The following is a 9311-nucleotide window of genomic DNA, read 5'->3' as shown; positions in this document are numbered from 1 at the left end:
ATAGCAGTAGCTAGATGGTTGTCTTCTCCCCATTGTGCTATCATTGTCGGATCTTGTGAGCTGCCTAACATGATCAAGATCATCTATCTGTAATTCTATATGTTGCGTTTGTTGGGATCCGATGAATAGAGAATACTTGTTATGTTGATTATCAAAGTTATGCTTATGTGTTGTTTATGATCTTGCATGCTCTCCGTTACTAGTAGATGCTCTGGCCAAGTAGATGCTTGTAACTCCAAGAGGGAGTACTTATGCTCGATAGTGGGTTCATGCCTCGCATTGACACCGGGACAAAGGATGTAAAGTTCTAAGGTTGTGTTGTGCTGTTGCCACTAGGGATAAAACATTGATGCTATGTCTAAGGATGTAGTTGTTGATTACATTACGCACCATACTTAATGCAATTGTCTGTTGCTTTGCAACTTAATACTGGAGGGGGTTCGGATGATAACCTGAAGGTGGACTTTTTAGGCATAGATGCAGTTGGATGGCGGTCTATGTACTTTGTCGTAATGCCCAATTAAATCTCACTATACTCATCATGATATGTATGTGCATTGTCATGCTCTCTTTATTTGTCAATTGCCCAACTGTAATTTGTTCACCCAACATGCTGTTCGTCTTATGGGAGAGACACCTCTAGTGAACTGTGGACCCCGGTCCAATTCTCTTTACTGAAATACAATCTACTGCAATACTTGTTCTACTGTTTTCTGCAAACAATCATCTTCCACACAATACGGTTAATCCTTTGTTACAGCAAGCCGGTGAGATTGACAACCTCACTGTTTCGTTGGGGCAAAGTACTTTGGTTGTGTTGTGCAGGTTCCACGTTGGCGCCGGAATCCCTGGTGTTGCGCCGCACTACATCCCGCCGCCATCAACCTTCAACGTGCTTCTTGGCTCCTCCTGGTTCGATAAACCTTGGTTTCTTTCTGAGGGAAAACTTGCTGCTGTGCGCATCATACCTTCCTCTTGGGGTTGCCCAACGAACGTGTGAAATACACGCCATCAATAGCTGGGAACCCTGGTCCTTCTGTCATCATCATGGATCTACAGTCAACTACGCACTAAAATATTTATGGTGTCATTGCCTCTGTGTTACTGCTACTGCTACTGTGTTACTATTACTAGTGTTTTTCCAGGTCAGCTGAATTGACAACTCCAATGTTAAAGCTTATAAGTATTCTTTGTCTCCTCTTGTGTTGAATCAATAAATTTGGGTTTTACTTCCCTCGAAGACTGTTGCGATCCCCTATACTTGTGGGTCATCAAGACTATTTTCTGGCACCGTTGATGGGGAGCATAGCTCTACTCATAAGTTCACCCGGGGAGTACACTTTACGTGTCTCTCTGTTTTTATTTTATTTGGTCTTATCTAGTTTATTTGTGCTTAGTTTATCTCTGTTTAGTTGTGTTTTGTTTAGTTTTCTTTTGTCTAGTTTATTTTTGTCTTTTTTTATTTTTCTTATATACTCAAAAATCCATAGATTTTTGAAAAACCGAAAATCTAAAAAACTTTTGTTATGGAAGAACATGCTAGAACCTCTATGGAACTTAAAGAATTATTTATAAAGTATAGAGAATCAATTAAGGGTAAAATCATGAGAGGCGTGTTAAAATAGTTGAATCAAATTGCTGAAATTTTGCTTAAACACCATGATATAAATTGTTACTCTGAACAGGATACTAAACATCTTAAATTCCAATGTGGCTTTAGTAAAGAAGTTTTAATTGTGAACTATCATTGGAAAAACTATATTCATCTTGGATTTGAAGAAGTAGATCAATTTGTTTTATTTATGGGAGCTTCTGAAATAGAATCCTTCATGTCTAAAAATTATGAAACATGTGTTGCTTGTAATAACCTTAAAGATATGATCTCTTCTATCCTTGATTATTGTATAGAAAATTTCAGCAATAATTTTTATATCATTGATTATAAAGAGAGACTTAGTCATTCACAAGAATGTATCCACAATTTGCAGGAACCTGTGGAAGAAGAAATTGCTGAACCTGAAAGCTCATTAGATGAAAAGAGGAGAAGAGTGATGAAAAAAAGGGGAAGAATGGATTAGCTACCCATGTCTACCTTTTAATGAGAGTAACTCTTTATTTCTTATACTATTTGATTGTCCCCCATGCTTACCAAAGGAGGATGAATGTTATGTTCCCGTGGATTCTTTTGAAATATTTACTACGAGTAAAACTCGTCATAATTATTATGCTCCTGTTATCTATGATAATCCATGCTATTTTGATAGATCTTATGATAATCCTTTATTTGTGCATAACTTCGAAATGCATGGTACTAAAGAGTTTTGCTTAGAAAATGTTTATGATAAAGCTCTAGATGATGGTCCTATATTGGTTGAAAATATTAATTGTACTACTATTCAAAATGGGATTGAAGGGGTCTTGACTTTATCTTGTGAAAGAACATGGAGCCCCCATGTGTGGTTTTGGTAATTGATGACAATCCCTATGGACTAATGGTTGTATTGAAAATCTATCTTAGGTCGTGTCCATAGCCATATGTTGGTCTCAAGGTTGCAAGATGGAGAAGATCGAGTACAATGAAGAAGACAGATGAAGACGGTGTCGAACAGAGATGAAGACGGTGTAGAAAATGAAGATGGACGAAGACGGTGTAGAAGAGATGAAGACGGTGGCGTGGGTACAAGATGGATGAAGACGGTGGCTTGTATGTTGTAAGAAGATGGTGGCATGTACAATGATGAAGAGGGTGAAGAAGGAGCTTGCCGACTCGAGTGTAATGCGCGAGGACAAGGTTTGTGCACGATAGGATAGTGGGTCGCATCATCGGAGAGAGCTCAAACCTTGCATGCATTGCATTGTGTTTATTGGTTGTTCTTGGTTCTTATCCATGAGATGTTTTAGAGATTGTATTTATTCTCATGACAAGCTCTAACTCATCGGAAACGAATTCCGGATGCATCGCATGTTGCATGTTCGAGTTGGATGATTTTCCCGGTTTACCATATTGAGAGGTTACACTTCTATGACCATATGAAAATCATCCTTCACTCATTTTCATGTTTTGACCATGTGTGGAGGTAGCTATTGTCGTCATCTTTCTAGAAAAATTGATTTCACCGGAATCAAAGTTACCTATCTCGAGTTATTGTTTTTTCCGTATTACGGTTTAAAGAAAGAAAAAGAAAAAGGAAAAGGAGCCGGTACTACCGGCCTGGGTTCCGGCCCATTACCGGCAGGACATCTGCAAGTCCAGGGGCTGTTCCGGTACCAGGCCGGTACCGGGCCCAGTAGTACCGGCCGGCCCGGTTTTCTTCCCCTTCCTCAGCCCAGCTCTCCAGCCTCCACCTGCAGTGGGCCGCCGCAGTACTCCGGCCCAACTCCCCCGCCACCCAGCGCACCTCACCTGGGCTACGCATGCTCCACCCTGTACTGGGCCGCCTGCCCTTGGCAGGCCCAGCTCACCGCCAGGCCGCGCGGCCTCGCTGCCACTCCCACTCGATCGGGAGAGCGAGCGCTGACCAGCTCGCTCAGTCCCTGCACCGTTCTCGCTCGCGCCTCGACTGTCGGGATGCTAGCCCCGCGCAGGTCCCGCACTGGAGGTTCCCGCCCGTGTCCCTGCTATAGCATGCTGCCGCTGCTCTGCACTGTTTAGGGCATCTCCAACCGGGCGACCCAAACGGATGCGCTGGACCGTCCGTTTTGGGCCGTTTGGGTCGCCGCCCGGACACGCGGACAGCGCCCCGCGTCCGCGTGTCCGTTTGGGTCGCGCGCTGCGCCCAACGCGCGGACGCATCGCATAACCGGAGAACCACAAAAACAAAAACAAAATGCGAATTTAAACGAAATTTCATTGAACATATGCCCTATTTTGGGCAAATTTGTACATAGCCCTATTTTGGGCAAATAAAACTAACAAAAGAAGCCTCTATATGGGCTTTTAAATTTAAACTAATATAAAAAACCCTCTATTAGGGTTTGGTCGGCGGCGCGGTGGCCGCTGATACGTCTCCGACGTATCGATAATTTCTTATGTTCCATGCCACATTATTGATGTTATCTACATGTTTTATGCACACTTTATGTCATATTCGTGCATTTTCCGGAACTAACCTATTGACGAGATGCCGAGAGGCCAGTTGCTGTTTTCTGCTGTTTTTGGTTTCAGAAATCCTAGTAACGAAATATTCTCGGAATCGGACGAAATCAACGCCCAAGTTCCTATTTTCATCGGAAGCATCCAGAACACCCGGGAAGGACCAGAGGGGAGCCCTGGGGGCCCCACACCACACCCCGGCGCGGCCAGGGGGGGGGCGCCCCCCTATAGTGTGGGCCCCCCAGAGACCCTCCGACTCCGATTCTTCGCCTATTTAAGCCGTCGTGACCTAAAACTTCGATACCAATTGGCGAAAACCACAGAAACCTTCCAGAGCCGCCGCCATCGCGACGCCAAGATCTGGGGGACAGGAGTCTCTGTTCCGGCACCCTGCCGGAGCGGGGAAGTGCCCCCGGAAGGCGTCTCCATCGACACCGCTGCCATCTCCACCGCCATCTTCATCACCGCTGCTGCTCCCATGAGGAGGGAGTAGTTCTCCATCGAGGCTCGGGGCTGTACCGGTAGCTATGTGGTTAATCTCTCTCCTATGTACCTCAATACAATGATCTCATGAGCTGCTTTACATGATTGAGATTCATATGAGTTTTGTATCACTACTATCTATGTGCTACTCTAGCAAAGTTATTAAAGTAGTTCTATTCCTCCTGCACGTGTGTAAAGACGACAGTGTGTGCACCGTGTTAGTACTTTGTTTATGCTATGATCATGATCTCTTGTAGATTGCGAAGTTAACTATTGCTATGATAATATTGATGTGATCTATTCCTCCTACATATGCATGAAGGTGAAAGTGTGCATGCTATGTTAGTACTTGGTTTAGTCCTTTGATCTATCTTACACTATAAGGTTACTTAAACATGAGCATTATTGTGGAGCTTGTTAACTCCGGCATTGAGGGTTCGTGTAATCCTACGCAATGTGTTCATCATCCAACAAAAGTGTAGAGTATGCATTTATCTATTTTGTTATGTGATCAATGTTGAGAGTGTCCACTAGTGAAAGTGTAATCCCTAGGCCTTGTTCTTAAATACTGCTATCGCTACTTGTTTACTACTGCTGCATTACTACTGCTTGTTTACTGTTTCTTTCACAAGCATTACCGCTGCAATACTACCACCATCGACTACACGCCAAAGCAAGCTATTTTCTCGCACCGTTGCTACTACTCATATATATTCATACCACCGTATTTCACTATCTCTTCGCCGAACTAGTGCACCTATTAGGTGTGTTGGGGACACAAGAGACTTCTTGCTTTGTGGTTGCAGGGTTGCATGAGAGGGATATCTTTGACCTCTTCCTCCCTGAGTTCGATAAACCTTGGGTGATCCACTTAAGGGAAAACTTGCTGCTGTTCTACAAACCTCTGCTCTTGGAGGCCCAACACTGTCTACAGGAAAAGGAGGGGGAAGTAGACATCAAGCACTTTTCTGGCGCCGTTGCCGGGGAGGAAAGGTAAAAGGTACTCACACTCCGGATCTCGGCTACTAAGCTATTTCCCGGTGCTGTAAGTACTCGAAGCTATTTCCTTTAGATCCTGCAATTGCAACTTTTTGTTTCTTGTTTACACTAGTTTGGCATAATGGACAAGAATGAGCTTCTATTTCTGTTTCCTGATTTAAAACATGGATTGTTTGATGCGAAAATTAAAAAACCTATGGAATCTTATTTGCATGCTGGTAGTAATATTAGTATGAACGCTTTGAACACCATTGTTGATAATGATATAGAAAGTTCTAAGCTTGGGGAAGCTGGTTTGCATGATATTTTTAGTCCCCCAAGCATTGAGGAGAAAATTTTCTTTGATGATACTTTGCCTCCTATTTATGATGATTATAATGATATTGGTCTTTTAGTACCACCTACTATGGAGAGTAAATTTTGTTGTGATTATACTATGCCTCCAACACTTGATGAGAATAATAATGATAGCTACTTTGTTGAATTTGCTCCCACTACAACTAATAAAATTGATTATGCCTATGTGGAGAGTAATAATTTTATGCATGAGACTCATGGTAAGAATGCTTTATGTGATAGTTATATTGTTGAGTTTGCTCATGTTGCTACTGAAAGTTATTATGAGAGAGGAAAATATGGTTGTAGAAATTTTCATGTTACTAAAACACCTCTCTATGTGCTGAAATTTTTGAAGCTATACTTGTTTTATCTTTCTATGCTTGTTGCATTATGCTTCTTGAACTTGTTTATTTACAAGATTCCTATGCATAGGAAGCATGTTAGACTTAAATGTGTTTTGAATTTGCCTATTGATGCTCTCTTTTGCTTCAAATACTATTTCTTGCGAGTGCATCATTAAAACTGCTGAGCCCATCTTAATGGCTATAAAGAAAAGAACTTCTTGGGAGATAACCCATGTGTTATTTTGCTACAGTACTTTGATTTTATTTTGTGTCTTGGAAGTTGTTTACTACTGTAGCAACCTCTCCTTATCTTAGTTTTGTGTTTTGTTGTGCCAAGTTAAGCCGTTGATAGAAAAGTAAGTACTAGATTTGGATTACTGCGCAGTTCCAGATTTCTTTGCTGTCACGAATCTGGGTCCACCTCCCTGTAGGTAGCTCAGAAAATTAAGCCAATTTACGTGCATGATCCTCAGATATGTACGCAACTTTCATTCAATTTGAGAATTTTCATTTGAGCAAGTCTGGTGCCATTTTAAAATTCGTCAATACGAACTGTTCTGTTTTGACAGATTCTGCCTTTTATTTCGCATTGCCTCTTTTGCTATGTTGGATGAATTTCTTTGATCCATTAATGTCCAGTAGCATTATGCAATGTCCAGAAGTGTTAAGAATGATTGTGTCACCTCTGAATATGTTAATTTTTATTGTGCACTAACCCTCTAATGAGTTGTTTCGAGTTTGGTGTGGAGGAAGTTTTCAAGGATCAAGAGAGGAGTATGATGCAACATGATCAAGGAGAGTGAAAGCTCTAAGCTTGGGGATGCCCCGGTGGTTCACCCCTGCATATATCAAGAAGACTCAAGCATCTAAGCTTGGGGATGCCCAAGGCATCCCCTTCTTCATCGACAAATTATCAGGTTCCTTCTCTTGAAACTATATTTTTATTCGGTCACATCTTATGTGCTTTTCTTGGAGCGTGAGTATGTTTCTTGTTTTTGTTTTTGTTGAATAAATGCTTGTGTGGGAGAGAGACACGCTCCGCTGGTTCGTATGAACACATGTGTTCTTAGCTTTTAATTTTCATGGCGAAGGTTGAAACTGCTTCGTTAATTGTTATATGGTTGGAAACGAAAAATGATACATGTAGTAATTTGCTATAATGTCTTGGATAATGTGATACTTGGCAATTGTTGTGCTCATGTTTAAGCTCTTGCATCATATGCTTTGCACCCATTAATGAAGAAATACATAGAGCATGCTAAAATCTGGTTTGCATATTTGGTCTCTCTAAGGTCTAGATAATTTCTAGTATTGAGTTTGAACAACAAGGAAGACGATGTATAGTCTTATAATGCTTGTAATATGTCTTTTATGTAAGTTTTGCTGTACTAGTTCATACTTGTGTTTGTTTCAAACAACCTTGCTAGCCTAAACCTTGTATCGAGAGGGAATACTTCTCATGCATCCAAATCCTTGAGCCAAACAACACTATGCCATTTGTGTCCACCATACCTACCTACTACATGGTATTTCCTGCCATTCCAAAGTAAATTGCTTGAGTGCTACCTTTAAACAATTCAAAATTTATCACCTCTGATTTGTGTCAATGTTTTATAGCTCATGAGGAAGTATGTGGTGTTTATCTTTCAATCTTGTTGGGCAACTTTCACCAATGGACTAGTGGCTTCATCCGCTTATCCAATAATTTTGCAAAAAGAGCTGGCAATGGGATTCCCAGTCCCAAATTAATTAACAAAAATAGACACTCCTCCATGGTATGTGATTGTTGGACGGCACCCGAAGGATTCGGTTAGCCATGGCTTGTGTAAGCAAAGGTTGGGAGGAGTGTCATCATAATAAAACTAAAATAAAAAGGCACTCCTTCATGGTATGAGATTGTTGGCAGGCACCCGAGGATTCGGTTAGCCATGGTTTGTGAAAGAAAGGTTGGAAGGAGTGCCATCCAAAAATAAAATAAAATGGGAGCCGCTCTTTGAAGGTTTGTCTGGCAAGGGGGTTAGAGTACCCGCTACCATTCGTTGACAACAACATACACCTCTCAAAACTTTATTTTTATGCTCTCTTTATGTTTTCAAAATCAAAGCTCTAGCACAAATATAGCAATTGATGCTTTCCTCTTTGAAGGACCATTCTTTTACTTTTATTGTTGAGTCAGTTCACCTATCTCTCTCCACCTCAAGAAGCAAACACTTGTGTGAACTGTGCATTGATTCCTACATATTTGCTTATTGCACTTGTTATATTGCTTTGCATTGACAACTATCCATGAGATATACATGTTACAAGTTGAAAGCAACCGCTGAAACTTAATCTTCCATTGTGTTGCTTCAATGCCTTTACTTTGAATTGTTGCTTTATGAGTTAACTCTTATGCAAGACTTATTGATGCTTGTCTTGAAGTGCTATTCATGAAAAGTCTTTGCTATATGATTCACTTGTTTACTCATGTCATATACATTGTTTTGATCGCTGCATTCACTACATATGCTTTACAAATAGTATGATCAAGATTATGATGGCATGTCACTCCAGAAATTATCTGTGTTATCGTTTTACCTGCTCGGGACGAGCAGAACTAAGCTTGGGGATGCTGATACGTCTCCGACGTATCGATAATTTCTTATGTTCCATGCCACATTATTGATGTTATCTACATGTTTTATGCACACTTTATGTCATATTCGTGCATTTTCCGGAACTAACCTATTGACGAGATGCCGAGAGGCCGCTTGTCAAGTCACTGTTTTTGGTTTCAGAAATCCTAGTAACGAAATATTCTCGGAATCGGACGAAATCAACGCCCAAGTTCCTATTTTCATCGGAAGCATCCAGAACACCCGGGAAGGACCAGAGGGGAGCCCTGGGGGCCCCACACCACACCCCGGCGCGGCCAGGGGGGGGCCGCGCCCCCCTATAGTGTGGGCCCCCCAGAGACCCTCCGACTCCGATTCTTCGCCTATTTAAGCCGTCGTGACCTAAAACTTTGATACCAATTGGCGAAAACCACAGAAACCTTCCAGAGCCGCCGCCAT

This window comes from Lolium perenne, chromosome 4 (assembly GCF_019359855.2).
Source record: "Lolium perenne isolate Kyuss_39 chromosome 4, Kyuss_2.0, whole genome shotgun sequence".
In the NCBI taxonomy this organism is placed as follows: Eukaryota; Viridiplantae; Streptophyta; class Magnoliopsida; order Poales; family Poaceae; genus Lolium; species Lolium perenne.
The sequence above is the reverse complement of the archived record's forward strand: the minus strand, read 5'-3'. Positions refer to the sequence as shown.